Source organism: Gavialis gangeticus, unplaced genomic scaffold (assembly GCF_001723915.1).
Source record: "Gavialis gangeticus isolate Ggan-Ray unplaced genomic scaffold, GavGan_comp1, whole genome shotgun sequence".
Classification (NCBI taxonomy): Eukaryota; Metazoa; Chordata; order Crocodylia; family Gavialidae; genus Gavialis; species Gavialis gangeticus.
The window spans coordinates 14504384-14522621 of NW_017729000.1; the positions used below are offsets into that span (position 1 = coordinate 14504384).

An 18238-nucleotide genomic window follows, 5' to 3' on the forward strand; every position below is an offset into this window, starting at 1 on the left:
TTATAGATAGTAGATATAGGTGTTCAGAGCAGCAGCACAGGATGTGGGAATGTAACAAAGGATAAAGTGCATTTCTGCTAACCACTGACCCCACCCAAAAGATAAAATCCTTTTCAAATAGAAGTCAAAGAGTCCTGGACAATGTAGGTACAAATTGGTAGACTGAAGTCCAAGAACTTTTTTTTTTCTTTTTTTTTTTTTTTTTTTTAATTGCTGCTGTTTCATCACAGTGTCAGCATTTCCAGAACTGTGCCTGGCAGAGAAAAAAACTTCCTCTGGAAAAGCTGAATTGGCAAAGAGAACTGGAGCCCTGCTGCTGCTGGGAAGCCAACAAGATTTAGAACGGGAGAGAAGACATTTAAAAGTGATTGGTTTAGAAGGAGTTTTGGGCATGCAAAGTCTACTCATAGGTCAGAACAAAACTACATTGATCAAAAAAATGTTATTCAGTAGGACATTTTAATAAGTTAACAGAGGTGGGATATTTGTTACTATTTTAGTTGCAAAACAAGTTTAAGACTTAAATACTGACACTGAAAAACTGAAGGCAAAACTACTCTGAAAGTGCAGAGCTCCTAAAGGAAGTACTGCAAGCCTATCCCACGACCCACATCTTGCAGACAGCAAAATTTGATGCCCAAAGTCTTTTACTAAAATATCAGGTATGGTAAATCAGAGTGCCATACTGCCCTATAAATGAGCTTTAACCCTCACATGAAAACTAACAGAAGTGAATAGACTGTTCAGTCTCCTAATCCAGTCAATATTTGGTCTTTTAAACAATAGGGACTGGACCAAGATGACAAATTTATTGCACATAAGATGAGCTATATAAGTGGTTCTCAACCAGAGTTCCCCAGGGTATCTTGAGAGCCTTTCAAGGGTGCCATTGGGTGTGATGCAATGTTAGCACTATTAGGTTTGCAAACAAGATCCACAAGATAAACCAGGGATTTCAAATACAAATCCAGGGCACTAAAACCATTCGGAGATGTTGTGATCTTTCTGAATACTTTGCAATAGAAAATCCGCTCTGTTATTATTCCATAGTCAAAAACAAGTGAAGAACTAAGAGCTGGCATTTTCTGAGGCATGCCTTGATTCCCAGAAGTTGACAGCCACTGAGCCATATGAGCAAGCATCATTCACAAGCTAGAAAACCTGCCTAGAAGTACTTTATTGACTGCTGGCGACTGGGGCTCTACATGTATCCAGTGTGAGATTACAAGTCTTATTTCAGAGTAGGGTTCTCTACCTTCTCTGTTGTCCTTTTACTACCACATGCCAAGGACCCATAGTACAGGGCTAACTCCAGGAGCTGACCTTGTATCTCATGCTAGTCTCAAGATAATGAAACAACAACTGCAATTCTTCCAGAGGAACCTCAAGTACAGAGGAAGATTAAGACAGAAGAAAATTGCATTGCCACAGGTTTTTCCTTTCATAATACTAGTGCTAGGATTTTCTTTAAATGGTTCAGGAATTGTGCATAATTTAAGCAAACATCATACATAAAATGACAAATATAGTATCTGAAAGGAACTTAAATGTTTGCTTAATACCTATTAGCACAATCAATACAAGACCTCATATCAGGATATTTTAATTCCTGTCACCACTCAATATTCAGCTGATAACACCTGCATTAAACTCTATCACTGGTCTTAAAATTATTTGGGGGTCAGAGAAAAATATTTAAGCCACCACCCTGCATTTAGTAAAGATACTGCACGTTTTTATTAACATGATTATCATCACAGGCTACAAAATAGAAAATAGCAGTGTTACTATATTCTAAAACTACACTGCAAACTACAGGCCAAATATTAAGCTAATGTACTGTACCATGCATAGCTTTCGATGTAGCTTCACTAAATTTCAATGGGCCACTGTCCGTTTACATCAGCTGGCACTTTATACTGGGATGCTGCATTCTCATGACATAATGCCATCCCATCTACCATGTGATGCAAGATTACAACAAGAACACTAGAGCAATGCCATGGTGGTATGTCACAATTCTTCTGTGGCGCATTCAGAGTCCAAATGAAGCAACTATTCTTCTCATTCCTCCCCACTTCCTAGGTTCTTCGAATATCCACATCCAGCAATGAAAGGCACTGAAATACTCTTGTAGATTTGGGCTCTGGGCCCCGAAGCATTTAAAAATCAGCATTCCCTCAAGACAATCTGTTACAAAGAATGGAGATGGCTGACTGATCATACCCGATTCAAGTATGAGCAAGAAACAAAAAATAATAATAAAAAACAGACATGGCAGAAACAGAAGCAAAATCCTTCTCACCCATGCTCTGGCCCAGTGGTTTCCAAACTTCCTAAAGGCACAGAATGCTTTCATATCACTACTTCTGCCATGGAGCTCCTACCCCTATCCTAAAGACTGACATTGAGCCAAAGTGGTATGGCAGTGATGCCATACTGCCTCCCAAACTACTCCACCATAACCCAAATTGCTCTGAAGGCCCCTGATGATCTCCTGTGGAACCCCAGAATTCAACAGAACAGAGTTTGAAAACCACTGCTCTAGCCTCTTTATACCAGACCAAAGGGTCTTAAAGCCCTGTACCAATTCCTTCAGTGTAGATACTGCAAAAGATTGCTTTAAAGGGTGCTCACAGACATGCAGCTCCCCACTCTAACTCATGGCGCTTCACAGAAAGTGCCATGAGTTACAGAATTACAGCAACCCCCGCCCCCAACAGAGGTTCACTATTTGGTTGGGGCAGACAGTGGGTGAGAGGGGGAAGAAGAAATAAAAAGCTCCACTTCGGAGTCAATCCAGTGGAGACAGAATGCCTGCTTGCAGCCTTTTCCCCACCTCCCCACCCCCCAGCTCCAGTGTTGTCTGCAGGATAGGAGGGAGGGAGGGAGGGAGGGAGAAGGGAGGGGAGGCAGCTCTAGACTGGGGTTTGCCCTGCCCGAGCTGAAGGGGAAAGGGGCTGGGGCAGGCAGAAAGGCAGAGGATCTCCAATCCTCCTGCACATCAGCCCAGCTCCAATCATGCACAAGGACTAACAGAAATTAATGACGGTGCTCCACCTTGGAGCACCTTATATTAAACCTTCAAGGTTCAGATGATCATAGCATTGGGCACTTTCAAAGCACTCGGCAGCGATGCACTTCCATTAGGGCATGCCCTCCCTGAAAGCACCATACTGCCAATCATGTAGCACGTCACCTGTCAGCGCCCATAGTCACTATCCAAAGCTGCCTCTGTAAACCCCCAATATGAGGTGGCTGCAGTCACAGCAGGTGATACTGCTACATGTAAGGTATTCCAGGGAAATTCCAGAGAAGCTACTGTAATTTCAAGCTGCCCTGGACATGTGCCTAGTTTACCGTGGGAGCCTCTTTATCCCCCTAACAACAAGATACAAAAGGTGATTTGGAGTCACTTTAGCTGGGTTCCACTCCGGGATACTAGTTAAGTACCAGATGTGGCTCATATTCTATTCACACCGCCATAATTAATAGCCTGCTCCTGCTACTCTAAGATAACCACACTGCAAGCTTGCCCAAAGTGGTAAAAGTCTGGCTAACACAACATATCCTAGCTTCTCTAGTAACAAAAAAAATAAACAAATCACAGTGGTTCTCAACATTTTCTATACCATGGACCCACATTACCACATACAGAAGTTTCAGTGCACAAAAACTATTTTCCGCATATGCATAAACCCAAATACTTAGAAACACAACTTGACATCTAATTCGTTAAAAAGTGAGAGTAAATTTAAAGTCACTACACTTGCATGCACTCCCCTGCCGGAAGCTAGTGACTGTAGGGCTGTAGAGGTAATCCCAACCAATTCTAATCAGATAAAGCAGCTTCAATTTACAAATGGGAGAACAAAGGTGTGACCAAGGCAACAGAGTGAATTGAGGTGAGCTAGTATTCAGGAATTTCTATCCTGATTCCATACTGCTGCTAATGCTGTGGTTTATATTTTTCACTTGCCCCAGCTTTCCACACACCCTCTCTCCACACCAGTTCAGGAAGAAACAGTGTTTGTAAGCAAACTACTAAAAAAGAGAAAACACTTCTTGCCTCTCCCAAAAGGCAAAGGAACTACTAAAATACCCCAGAAATTGCTCCCAGCAGGGAACTCTTAACACCTCTTTGGTGCTATCCAGTTTTATCCTATAGGGCATTATATTAATTTTTTTCTCCTGTCAACACTAATAAATAGAGCCTAATTGAAAATTTCTACGTCTGGACAATGACATTAATGTTGCTCACTGAAAGGGAAAAAAATGTGTCTGGTACTGACTTTGCATGAACTGCACCAAGTACAAGTTTCTAAATAACAAGGGAACACCTTCATTTAAGAACAGGTAACTTGAAAGCCTGTCTACTATTAAACATTTAAAAGCAGACACAGCTCAGAAAAACAGCTCTGAAATTGGGAACAAAATGGTGCACCAACACTACAGCACAACAGTATGTGGACAGCAACACTCCCATATGCTGGCTCCTGCTCCAATTCAGGAGGAACTGGAAACTTACCATTTTCAGGCAGACTTCACTGAGCTCAAATATGGTTGTACTCGGGACTTTATGGAAATTGCTTTCTTTCAAGAAAGAAGTAGATTTTATAACAGACTAGCATCTGAAACAAGCAGTCTTCAAAAGATAGGTTAAGTATTTCCTAAGTGGTTCCTTACAAGAAACGTTGGCTCATTATCTTAATGCTTTCATTGAACAAAACTGTATACTTTTGATAAGCAAAGCAGAATGAGACAAGAAGAAATCAATGGATACAGAAAAGAGGGAGGGGTTTTTTCAAGCTTATTAAGAAGAAACTAAACTCTAGTAATAATATTACTCTATTATTAGATGGAAATGACAGAATGGACAGTAATAATTCAGAAAAGATAGATGTGATCAATAAATGTTTCTACTCTGGATTTGGGAAGAAATTAGATGCAATATTCATAATACTGATGATGAAAGTAACCACTGTGAAGAAACTAGTAAACAACATCTATTAAAATAGGCATTTTAAAATCAGCAACTCCTGATACTTTGTATGCCAGGAGCTCTCTGGACCATTAATATGGATTGTCAAAGCTGGGGAAGTTTTTGACTGCTGGAAGGAATTTAATATGATAATATTTCAAAAGGTTAAACAGAATGACTTGGATAGCCATCTAGTGATGTAAACCTGACATCACTTTCAGGCAAAACAATAGAATAAGTGACATGGGAATGATTTTACAGAAACTAAATGCTCTCAAACAACTTTACATTTATTTATTACATTACAAGTGATGTTAATGTAATACAATTCTAGAAAGGTATCTGACTGAGTAGTACATGACAATCTGATTAAGTAAAATGGAATCAACATGGCACAAGCTGCATAGATTAAAAGCCGATTAATGAATTAAATTCTCTGCTTACAATTCATTTTGAAACATCAAGCCAGTGTACTTCCAATGCAGAACTACCACCACAGCACTGTGATCAGAAGGGCTGAGGTCCTCAGAAGCTTAGAGCAGTAAATGACAAACAGTAGGGCATTACATTTCCCTCTATATTTGGCAGTGGCATGACCATTTCTGAATATAGTGTCCAGTTCTGGTAGCCATAATTCAAGGACAAAGTTGAAAGACTGGGAGGGTTCAGAGAAGAGCCAAAAGAACAGTTACAAGTTTGGAAAACATGCCTGATTATCAGGGATCTAGGTTTTCTGTTTCCTCCAGAAAAACACAGATTTCCCCCTTCGAAGCAGGAAAACACAAGTTTCCCCTTTTGCAAACAGCTCTCTGCAGGCTGGCACAGTGCCAGCTTGCAACAGCTACTTGCAAAGGGCAGGAAAGTCTAAGCCCTGTCCAGAGAGGAAGGGGCACAGCCTGAGAATGAGTCAGCCGGGGCAGGATCATACTCACTTTACCTCTTCCTGCTGCCTTTGGGGTAAATAGGACTTTTGGGTGCTGAGGGGCAGCTGGGGCCCTCCCTACGGAAGGGCTGGGGGGGCAGAGGGGAAGAGGCACTGTGAATCAGGCAAGAGTCATGCTACCAGGGGGGCTGGAGCCTCCAGGGAGAGCTGGCAGGGCAGGCAGAGGGCAAGGCAGGGCTCTGTGGGTGGCAAAATCACCCTGTCCTGAATGGCAAGCAGAGGCTGGGGCTTGTGCAGGCTTCCTCGTCCCACTGTGGCTCACCCCAGTTGGGCTGGGGCTGCTGCCCAGCAGTGGCAGCAGCTCAACGCAGGAGAGAGGGAGGGAGCAAGTGCATATTGCACCCCTGCCCACCAGGCCAGGCACCCTTGGGGCAAGGTTGGGGGCACTACCTGGCCAAGGCAGTGCCATCCATTGTGCTGGTGGCCACTGCCCCAATACTCACTGCAACGCTGCACCACATCCCACCAGCCTGTTGCCAGCAGCTGCCACAGCCACTCTGCTGGGACTAGCACTGGAGGTGGTGGGTGGGGGCACACTGCACAGCAGGGCAAAGGGAGGGGAGGGGAGCAGCACAGTTAGCCTGCTTGCTACCCTGCCTGGCCCAGAGCCTTGCTGGCCCCAGGGGAGGCTCATGGTCCCGGGAACCACTTGGGGGTTGCAGCAGGGTCTGGAGGGTGGGGGCACTTCAGGTAGAAGTGGCATCCAGAGCTGGGCCTCGAGCCCCGCTGTAAAAGGGGGAGGCTGGCCTAGAAGGGAAGGGGCTTGCACAACTAGAGGCAGGCCCAGCCCAGGCCCTGAGCCCCAGGCAAGGGGCTGCCAGAAAGGAGCAAGTGAGGGGGGCAGGCAGGAACTGTGGGTTGGGAATAAGGGGCACTGGCATGGGCAGGGCACCACATACCGGTGCTGCTCAGCATCACAAAGCAGCTGTGGGAACAGCTGCAGCTGGACCCGCGTCCGGGTGAGAGAAAGGGCCAGAGGGAACTGTGATTTTCTGTGATAAAAATACCAAAATCAAACACCAAAATATATAGGCATTTAGAATGTATTTTATTATAATGACTGAGGCACTGGTAGGCTTCCAAAATGCTTTAAAGTTGTAAATATATCAATAAAACATTGTGTTCATCTGATACACACACACACGTATATGTATACACATATACATACACACACATGCATACACACACACGTATATGTATATGCATATATGTAGAGGCCTTTCATTTAAAATTGTAGAAAAACACAGATTTGGGGGGATTTAGTCAGAGAATTTGGGATTTTTAAACAGAAAACCAGGATCCCCGCTGATCATAAGACCTGAGAAATGTTACCTGTTTAGCTTATCAAAGGCATGGTTAAGACACGATCTAATCATAATCTACAATTACCCATATGTAGAGTAGAAAACTGATAATAAGGCTCTTCAAAGTTAACAAAGATCCCAAAACTAGAAGATGAAAATTTGGGCTGATTTATATTTGTAAAAGTAAAGATATTGTAACTAGCCATTAGAGAACTTACCAAGCATTATAAAAGACCCCCTTATCACTGGAAATGTTTAAATCAAGATTGGATATTTTTCTAGAACAGGGATCAGCCACTTTTTCCAGCAAGCCAGAATGACCCAGCCTGGGTTCAGGACAGGCAGACGGTGAGACCCAGCCACCTCTGCTACTTACCCCTGCTGCCCAACTTTAGCATAGGGCAGAAAATGTGCCCCTTCAAAGCCCCAGGACCCAACTGCAGCACAGCAGGGAGAGCTCCCCACTGCCAGAGCCCAACTGGACCACAGGGTCAGATCCAAAAGCTCCACGGGCTGTAGGTTGCTGGCCCATACTCCAGATGTGCTCTACATCTGGTCTCTGGCAGGAGGTCAAACTAAACCACAACAGTCTCTTCTAGCTCTAAAAATCTATTATTTCACTTGCAACAGTGTTCCCTCGTTGATACACCAGTTCTACACTCTTACTCCTGTTGTTTACCGTTTCTACTTGTTAGTCTCATCTTCTTTGCTAAACTTTAAAGAGCAGTTAATGCCACAGAAGCACCTCATCTGACTCACAGGCAGGTGAGCCAAAGGAAAGCCCTGACTCACACTTTCACTTCAACCTCACACAATACTACATGCTACCAACTAAACACAGCACACGTGCACTTATGGAAAGGGTAGGACTAATGCAAGCAACCAAATTTGCTTATGGACTAGTGTCTGTACCTCAGATTAGTTTTGTTTGCTCTTAAAAAAAATAAATAAATAAAAGTGGTTACATGTAGTAACTGGAGACCTTTGAATGCATTTGCCTACATGGATCCTACGGTGGCAGTAAGCACCTCACATGTAAATCTGCAATTTTTAGCTTCCAGTGTCTATTGGGGCTGCACATGAACCCAACCTACTTTTATGTCCCCCATCCCAATGGTAACAAGGGCACACCTGTCCCAAGGGTCACTCAACTCTTTCACTAATAGAGACCGATCAAGGTCAAATATTCTATATCAAGGGAGGGGAGAGGGAGGTTGTAGAATCAATGAAGACAAGTTTCCTGGAAAAAAGACAGCTACTGAAAATTAAATCATCTCTTTCAATGCATTTATCCACATGGGTCCCTTTCCTCCTCCCCACCCCCCCATAGGGAAACTGACTCTAAATACTGAAACAGTGGATGAAAACAACTTTAAACAGAAAAAGAGAACTCCAAGTAGCCATCCTGCAAGTCAGAAGAATCGGGACTTTCCTAAAACCATCTACACACTGTAACCCAAAACGCAGTTTGTTCAATAGGAGACTTTCATGTGAAATCCACTCTAAGAGTGTCCTGGAGGCAGCAGCCCAATTGTTGATTTCTCATAAACAGTCTGAAAGCCCCAAAGAATTACTTTGTTCTAAAGAACGGAACGGATGCAGCTCTGAGAACATCAAGTATACGAAGCTTTTGCAGGAAGGTTATAAGACTTAAGGAAAACCAATATTAATAAACTCAGGAGACAGGTCCCTCTACTGCAGTAAACTGGAAGCCCAAACCACATTTTTTGTTAAAAAGTTCAGGTGGTGCTTAACTGCAATTTTACCATGATGTAGTTCTGAGCAGGGACGGTCTGCCATTGCACTTGCTCTACAAGGCAAGGTGGTTTTAAATCAAGGACAGAAAATTTCATTCAACTCCATTGCAGAAAAGTGTTCTCTTAACTGAGAGAAATAAACAGATCACTTTTATCAGAAATCCTGGTTGAAGTGAAGGGGAAGGCTAAAAAGAATTGCCCCCAATTTGCAAATGAAACCACTGATAGTGATCAAATGCACTCTACCTGAACCAAAGATCCCAAGTGCCCGAGAGAGAACCAAGAGTCCAATATCAGAGAAAGAGGTTCCAGAGGCCAAATTCACTTCTGAATGGTTTACAAAGAAAAATGATTCAATTTCGCCACGCAAACATCTCTATGACTGACTGGGAAATGCATCCCGATTGGGATGGCTTACAGAGGAAAGCTTCGTCTCCACAAGCAATGCACAACCATAAAGCAGTATTATATAAACACACAGGGCGCTTCTGAAAGACAGGACTCAGAACTGATATTTAAGAGCATTTATATACATCCTTTTTCATCCCACAGCGCGCCAGAGATCCAGCAGGTCAGGGCAGACTTGATTAACTGAATCCGCTCTGCATGTGCACTGCACCACTTGCAGTTGTCTAAGTAGCGAAAAGCACATCAGCGTGCAGAAAATGGCGGTGGTGAGCTTTCAAGCTAAAGCACCTCTGATGCGTTTTAGTTCAAAGGTGCACTGCTGCCATTTTCGCAGTGCTGATTTCCCCATTTATACAAGTGCAAACATCGCAGCACTGGGCACTTTTCAAAGCCCCACAGCTCTTGCATGTGTAAAAAATACCCGAAGTTTCTTGACCACTGAATAGCTAATTCATGTGAGATGCAAGGCTCTTTTTGCAAGGCAAAAAATCACAAACCTGTTCATGGGATCTAAAGAAAAAATAGTTACCCTTCTTCTTGCAAAGAAGTCAGAGGACTAATGAAGGACAACTCCTCCCTTTCTTCTTCTTCAGAAGGAAGTAGGAATAGGAATAGAAACTCTTGTTGCAGAACTTGGGAGACAGGTCCCCCTACTACAACGTACTTAGGAAAAGAGTTTTGCCACATGGTAAAAAGACAATCAGCAACTAAAATGGAAAAAAAAAAAAACTTAAGGAAATATTTAAAACTCTGATATTAAGAAACAGCAAGAGGTAGGCTACATACAAACACTTTTTCTACAGGTAGAATCACTGCTCTCCCAGTAGAAACCAGAAGTGTACAGACATTCAGGTTTTTCCTCCTGGAGCAGAAATGAGTGCTCCAGGAGAAAAATAACCTTGGAACAACCAGGGTCAGAGGTCTTTCCCAGGAGCGTTTCTACTGAGAGACTGAATGTCAGCACACTTTCCCTCCAGCTTAACTCCTCCTGGGGTCCAGAAGGGGAGCCAAGAGAAAGGCTCCCATGCCATCCCAACACCAAGATAACCCTAGTGTTGAGAAGGCCAGGGATGGGAGGGAAGGGAAGGAGGTAATTGTTCCTGAGTTCCCTGTAGACCGGGAGAAGGGAGAGGAGGGGTAGCCACCAACTGCTCCCCCTGCTTCTCACACCAGAGCTCCCCACTTCTCCCCTCACTGTCCCCAGACCAGATCTACCCTGATCATAGAAAGGCAGAAAGACCAGGGGTGAAGAGGCAGCTGCAGACTGAAGGTCTGTACTCTCAGAAGGACGTCTACTCCATGAAATTTCTGAGAAATTTCCCCTGGCAGAAATGAGCATTTTGCACACAGACACAGCCATGTTAGGCTGAAGTCAGGCAGAAGGCAGGACAGAGTAGCACATTACAGACTTACTTGTTCAGAAAATAATTCAGCCATAATTTATGACAAAAGGCCTGAAGATCCTACTAAGACATTAAAAGTTTTGTTAAGCCAGTAGAAATGCTCATTTCTTATTTAAATTACCTACTTTATTCAATCATCCTAGTTTCTAGAAGTCTACTATACTGTATCTATTGTATTTTTGCATTAGAAAGATCACATATGAACTCAGAGTCAGGAAAAATAAACCACTCCCTTATAACAGCAGGGAGAGCCTTCAAAAGGCAAGGTTCTTTCCACACAGAAATACCAGACTTTAAATTTACTAAGCATATTACAAGAACTCTGCGGTGTGCCTTAGACACCTAATATTATACTACACGAGTGACCTAACCTGGAACTATTCTTGAATATATTGTCAAAATCATTTCTTAAAAGGGAAAAAAAGCCTTACTCAAATATTTATTACGAAGAGGAAGTTGCCTGAAGTATGTGACTGTAGCTGCTGTTAAGAAAGTGAACAATTACTTCAAGAAGGTGCATCAAGCAAATCATTTACAATGGAAAAAACCTCTGGCAACCCCCGCAAACGGTCAAACTCTAGACTAAGCAGACCCACACTCCCAAGTGGCTCAAAAATACTTAAATAGTAGAAATAAAATACAGTACTCATTTCTCAAAAAGACTTTTCATAAGTTACCAAGGAAAAACATTTCAAAAGTAAGAAGAGTTAGTTGCAAAAACACAGTGACACATTAAAATAAGTTAATTCATAGTGTTATGAATTCAGGGAACCTGGTTTTCTCTGTTTAAAAGTCACAAATTATCTGCCAGTTATTCCCCACCCACAGCCCCCTGGGCCTGCCAGTGCCCCTCACACACCCCCCTCCAAACCCTCCTACCCCTGCCGGTGCCCCTTACACCCCACCAGGGACCCATCAATGCTCCTCACTCCCCCTGCCCCCCCCCAGTCCACTGGGCCCTGCTGTTGCCCCTCACTCTCCCCTGCAACAGCCCCCAGCTGCCAGGGCTACAGGGCAAGGGACCTAGGTCCACAGCCCTCTGCCTCCCCCAGCAGCACCCGAGCCCTGTCTGCTGCCTATGAGAGGCAGCAGCTGCTGCAGTCCAAGCAGGGACCATGCCCAACTCTCCCTCCCCCCGCGGGAGGCATGGCTGGAGCAGAGTCTATGGGAGAACACAGATGCAGGCTGGCCACTGCAGGCTCAGGCTCCCTGCCCTGCTACCCTCCCCCCAGGGGCCTCCACAGCCCAGCAGGCGAGACCCAGGGTGGCAGGACAGAACTGGGCAGTAGTGAGGCACACAACTGGATACCATCACCCCTGCTGCTGCTGGGCAGGCAGGGGACACCCTGCCATGGTGGTGCGGTTCTCCTGGAGGCAACGCAGAGCCTCCCAGCCCCGCTCTGCTTTGCCACACCCACTCCTCTGCTGCAGAGACCGCAGAGGAAGGGCAGCAGGGCAGGGAGCCCAAGGCCACAGCAAGCAGCCTACATCCGCCCCTGCCCAGCACACAAATTTGGGGGGCACATACTCCTCCCAGGAGTGCATGAAGTAGCAGAGAACCAGCCCACCTCCCCCCACACCCCCAGACCAGCTGCCCCTAACTCCGTCCCACTCCTCATCCAGGCCCTGCAGCTGTGCATTCTGGCCCCAGGCCCCACACAACAGCCCTGCTGAGCGCCCTCCCTCACTATAGGGGCCTCAATTCCCATACCCTCACCATCCAGACTTACCTGAGAGAAGCTGCTCTCCAGACTGCCTGGCTGCCACATTCATGTGTACATGCACACGTGCATGTGGTACCCTCTGCGTGATTGCCCTCCTCCCACTCCCTCTAGCCCCTGAAATGCTGCCAACCTGCAAGGGAAAACCCACCATTTATCATTTTTTCTCGTTTGAAGGAAAAAATCCAGGCATTACCACATTTTTCCGTGGCAAACAAAACCCAGATCCCTGGTTATGAATTTCAGCAAGAAATCACATATGTATTCACCTTTTTCGCATGGGTATAGAGGACTTTTTCCACCAAGTTCCATACTATATATTTTAATGAAAGCAAGCTTATCTTGTTGATAGCTTCTGAGACGATAGAGCCATACCATTTTTATTAAATTAATCTTGACCTAGAATGAAGAGAGACAAGATTTCCACCACAAACTGCTGATGAACACCCACTGAGTAGCACCTAAGGGTACCTGAAGACATGTGAGGACATGTGAGGATGCTTCTCCAAACACGCTCAATTACAGTGCATTGGAGCAGCCCCGATTAATCGAGTCTGCTAAAGTGCACTAATTAGAGCACTCCAGCAGCCTCCGCATCTCATGTACTCAGCGTCCCTGCACTTCAAAATGGTGGTGGGGTGCTTCAACTAAAGCTTGGTAAACAAGCTGTAGAGCACCCCCACCGCCAGTTGGAAGCACAGGGACGCTGAATACATGAGACACTGCGGGCGCTTTAATTAAAGCTCCAATTAAAGCGCCCTCCCCCATCCTCAGAGCATATGCAAAAATGCCCTAAATAATTACAATAGTAACAGCCACGTAAATCAAGCTGCAGTAGTACCGCCTAGCCAGATTAATTTTTGGTGGCTTGCCTACAGAAACGTGTTTATCATATATAACATGGGTGTGCATGCGTGTGAGAGAAAAAGAGATCACACATATGCCTGCACATTTATGTTATTTATATATAATAGGAATCCTACTAAAACAGACCTAGGAATCCCATAGGCTGGATGCTGAACAATTGCTGGAAGCTGGAAAGCATCTAAATGTGCAACAATTCATTTTATTAGTCATTTTTATTAATATTGGGGGCTCCTCAGACTTAGCAACACTTAAAATTTTACTTCCTCTAAACTATATTTAGTTGGGTTAGATACTCCTTCTATAATACATACCAGATGGACATTTTGGAGCAAAAACTGTCTGAGTGATGAAGCAAACAAGATGCTGCTTGCAGAAATACATTCACCTATTTCCTGTGATGAACCTATGTAACTACTCACCATTGCATTTTAATGAATCAGCAAGCAAATTACTTTCAGTAGACAAGCACGCATAATAGAGCAGCTTTTCACCTTCTCTTCTGTAACTTAATGACGCACTACATACAAACCCCAAACGCTCCGCAAACAATATCCACACACATTCATCATTGTTAGTGGAGTTAGTAATGCACAGTAACATGATCTTGTTCCACATAAGAATGTCCTATATAGCTGCAGGCTTTCTACTGCATTGAAGCTGCCTTGTCAGAGTGTCATAAAAGAACCAGTTGGGAGATGGATGCCAAGAGGCATGCTCACCAGCTGATTCCGGCTGACCTTTTAGTGCAGGCTGAAAAGTAAGGGGGACTACCCATCTTGGTGACAATCATCTCCAGGCTGACCAAATTTTTATCCCTCTAGAAAGGGAAAGTACCACTCTTCAGATGCAAGGTACAAAATCAAAGAAAGAACACTTAGTGCAGCAGTAGAAGTGCATATAATTGTGTATGTTTTTATCCCTCAAAACAGCAAAGCCATGCCATTCTGCAACATTAATAAAGGCACAGGTCAAAACCTGACAACATTTATCTCCAGTGTGCTCAGTTATAGAGTTTATACAAACACAAACCCACTGAGGGCCCATGACCAACAACTCTAGAATTACCTCTAAGCCACAGCAGCCAAAGGAACAGTAAATTTATTTAACAGGCTTCATGGAGACCACATAAAAAGAGAAATTTTAATTGGCAAAGTGCTTGTGATTCTGTAAAGACTGTTCATACATCACATCTACAGAGATCAGTGGCAGATATTTTTGAAAAAACTCCATTTTGCTAGAAGGAAAACCTAAACTCTGTAGCCAATGAAAATGTCTCGTTCAGGCTTTGGTTCTCACAGGAATAGGAAATCCACAGAGCTGCAGCCATTCAACATAAGATCTCACTTTAAAATTTGTTCCCCTGCTACTGGTTGCATCCTAAGTACACTAGACTCCACATTCTTTCCAGAACTTATACCACAGGGTTACTTTTTCTGGCATTACACCCAACTTAAAAGTGAAAAGAAAATGGGCAGTTTTATTCCAGTTTTAAACACACCAGGCACTTATACACATGCAGGGAAGATGTTCCAACATGCTGTCAATCCAGTGCATCAGAACAGACTCTGGACCACAGAAATTAATGTTCTCCAGCGTCAGTGTATCAGAGTTCCCGAAAGAATCGTAGCAGGGCACTTTGAACTAAAGCTTATCAAACAAACTTTAGTTCAAAGAGCCTCACCACCATTTTTTCAGCACGGAAACACAGACGCTTTTAACTAGCCAGGCTCGCTAATTAAAGGGCCCCTCCCCATCTCCCAAAGCACATCTATAAATGCCCGCAGTTCCCACTTTGAGGTCACAACATTTAATTAAAAAATAAATTTAAAAAAATGTGCCTATTTCATGCATCTTTCTTGTTAAATAGAAACAAATTATTCCTATTTTAGCTGAGTCATTCTACATCTAATGTCTTAATTTTGTTTTAAAAAACAACTTCTGCTTTTCCAGTTATATGAAGGGGGCTATTGGGGGGAAAAAAGCCACGCATCTAACATCAGTATTCACAGCACCACTTATTCATGCTTGTTCACGGCATTTACATTAGATGAGGAAACTGAAAATTGAGTAACACATTCATCAGCAACAGTTCATTAAACAAGTATGTTTGCTTTAACAAGGAATGTCCTGACCCTGCAAGCTCAAGCTACTTCATGCAGGTGGAATCCTGCACCTGCACCAACCCTGACAGAAGTAAATGGGGCTCTGCTGGGAAACAGCAACCTCTCCTTCACGGCACATTGGAGTATGGGACCTTAACAGTTAAAAGAACTAAAGCATTCCCGACTTCTGTGAGTCATTAGCAAACTTCCTCGCAGGTATTTCCAGCCAGACAACAGCAACAGGACAGCCAAAATACACTTTCATTTATGAATATTGTAACCTGTCCAAAACTTGACAGAGCAACCTAATATGGATTTATGCCTCCAAAATATATTAATCCAAAGGCTAATACCAGGAAGACTTCCAACCCAACCATTCAAAAAAAAAATAGTGCTCAATGAAATGTGAGCTTGGCAAAATACAACAATCATGAGTCTAGTTAAAATTCTATCACGAAACCATCACAAACCTTATATTTGAAGATCTAAGCTTATTTTAACAGTAGGCTAAAATCTGGCACGTGTCCTGACCTCAGTTATATTCTGGCTGGTTTTAAAATAGTCCAGTTACTGTTTATAAATAAAACTGTTTTAGAATAACTAGTCAGTGGTGTTTTAACTGCAGATACTTTGCTATACTTAAATTAAAAAAAGAGATTTTGATTAATTATGCTTTGGATATTTTTGGAGTGGCACGCAAAAAAGGGTATTACAGTACTTCAAGCTGAGAAATATGCAAAAGAGTATTAAAATAGCAGCACTTAAGCACCCATGTTCTTTTCTTGCATATTCAGGCAGAACAACAATGAAAAAAGGACCAATTTTAAGAAAGTCTTTCCATCCTACCAGGATGTGTCCCCTCAGGAGGAATTCCTCCATATTCTGCAGACTAAGAATGTGCTAAGAGGTACAGGAAATATGAACTTCCACTTCCACCAAGAAGAACTTTTACAATTTTTTCTCCAATGCCTGATGAAGGGTGTTTGTGCCCAAAAGCTTGCAATGAAATAATTTGTTTGCAAAAATCCTGTTGGTCTAATAAAAGATATCATCTCTACTATGAGTCCGGATTGCCTTTTCCTCTTGACCAACACAGCTACAACCTGGATGTTTAAGTACAGGTTAACTCATATAAATCGAAGAGAAAAATTATTTCCAAGCTCAAAGATCAGATTAATACAATGGGGCTGGGAGAACCAGAGGCCTCAGTTCAGATCAGGACCCCACTGGTGTTTGCTAGTACCCAATCACGTAGTTAGCAGTTACTGTTCACACAAAGAGTTTGTACGACAAGATTGGCGGGGAAATGCTCACTGTGAAGTGGAACGGATACAGGGCTGTCCAACTGCCTAGGAGCCAAGGCCTGCATGCTCCCCCACCTCCCACCCTAGCTGCACTTCATGTGGACCCCCACCAGGATGCAGCACCACACGGGAACCCCTTGCTGTACTGTGCAGCAGGTGCCCTGCCACTACACTGCACCACCATCTCCACCCCCCACCCGAACTGTGCTGCAGGTCCCCTCCCAACCTGCACCCAGCCCTGTGGTGCAGAAGTCTGGCATGATGCAGAATCCCCAGGTCCTCCAAGCCCCCTGGCTACAGGCTCCCTCAGCTGCTCTGTGTGGCACTGTGCCACCCCACCCACGGGTGTGGGGGCAAGAAGCAGAAGCTGAAGAAGGGAAGGGGAGCCTGGAGATTCCAGTGGCAGCAGCACAGGTAACTGAAGCAAGGAGGAGGTGGCATCTCGACCAGGAGCCCAGGGACAGCAGCTTACCCTCTTGTAAGCCGCGTGCAGCCCACAGGCCACCAAACAGAGAGCCCCATTCTAATACATCAAGCCAGTGGAAGAAGTTAGGACCCAAACACAGGTCTCCAAAGCCTCAATTCAAAGACTTATTCGCTAAACAGTGCATCAGGGTTCTACTTATTTCATAAGGACTAAATTAATTTAGTTAGCTGAGACAAAGGATGCAGCTAAAAAAGAATCTCTCTGCTTTCACTGCTTTAAATGAGGCGTGAATGTGGCCACTGACCATCATCACATTCCCAGACCAGTCCCATTCAACAGGCAACTATGTTTTCTTCACAGAAGCAACTCCAAGGTGCACAAAAATACCTTTGGTTCTCTCTCTCTACTATCATGGAATTTCACAGATTTCCTAGACATTAGGGCTGGAAGGGACCTTGCGAGATCATCGGGTCCAGCCCCCCCCCCCAAGTGGCAGGAATTTCTAAACTCCAATTTATCACATAGCCTTTTCCCTTCAGGACATTATATCATCTTAATGAGAGTCTGATATAATAAAACCAAAAGTTCTTCTATTTATAAAAGAGTGATTGCACAGTCTAATGGATAAAGTACAGAATAGGAGCTCAGAAAACTTCACATTCTTCCTACAGAATCTGGCTGCTAAACACATTGTGTTAGATGAAACATTTAATTTTTCTGCTGCTCTTTCTGCTGTGACCTAGAATAGCAGAGTTGAGTAAAATTAAAGTTGTTATAACTGCACAACTAAATATGACCAAAAAAAGGCTCATGCCTGCACGATGTTAAAGATCAGTTAGCATCACTGAAATTTCAGATAACAGTCTGCATATGGTACAAAACTATGCTGCCAGGTATTTACTGTAGTAGACTGTCAACATGTCACTTGCCACAGGCAATCATTTATTTAACCGACTGATAATCAGTGTATGAGTTCTTAAAAACGGTTGTAGCAAATATAAGAAATCAGGCATGTAAACAT

At 43.7% G+C, this 18238-nt stretch overlaps 1 protein-coding gene and 1 long non-coding RNA gene across 7 annotated transcripts in view; one reads left to right on the forward strand and one right to left on the reverse strand.

Moving 5' to 3' along the window:
• Positions 1-18238, reverse strand: part of RAPGEF6 (Rap guanine nucleotide exchange factor 6) — a 266305-nt gene that overhangs the window by 236374 nt on the left and 11693 nt on the right. The window lies entirely within an intron of this gene.
• Positions 6907-16492, forward strand: LOC109289968. The gene is made up of 3 exons (XR_002095473.1): positions 6907-6918; positions 7768-7769; positions 16400-16492. It is a non-coding gene; the product is annotated as an uncharacterized LOC109289968 (long non-coding RNA).